The sequence below is a fragment of the Asparagus officinalis genome, chromosome 8 (assembly GCF_001876935.1).
Source record: "Asparagus officinalis chromosome 8, Aspof.V1, whole genome shotgun sequence".
NCBI classification, from domain to species: domain Eukaryota; kingdom Viridiplantae; phylum Streptophyta; class Magnoliopsida; order Asparagales; family Asparagaceae; genus Asparagus; species Asparagus officinalis.
Window position 1 is genome coordinate 109,761,514 of NC_033801.1, and position 302 is coordinate 109,761,815.

Here is a 302-nt window from a genome sequence, read left to right on the forward strand (position 1 = left end):
ATTTATAAGTTATAACTTGAGAGAGAGAGAATCGCATAAGTAGTCGTTGCCCGTTGGGCCAATGGAGAAGAAGTAGCCGTTGTAATATACTATACTTATATATACTAATATACTAAGAGAGAGAGAGTATACACACACACACACATATTATACATATATAAGAGAGATTATACTTATATAAGAGGGAGTATACATATATAAGAGAGTGTGTACTTATATATACATATATACTAAGAGTGAGAGTATATATATATATACACACATATATTATACATATATAAGAGAGTGTATACTTATATATA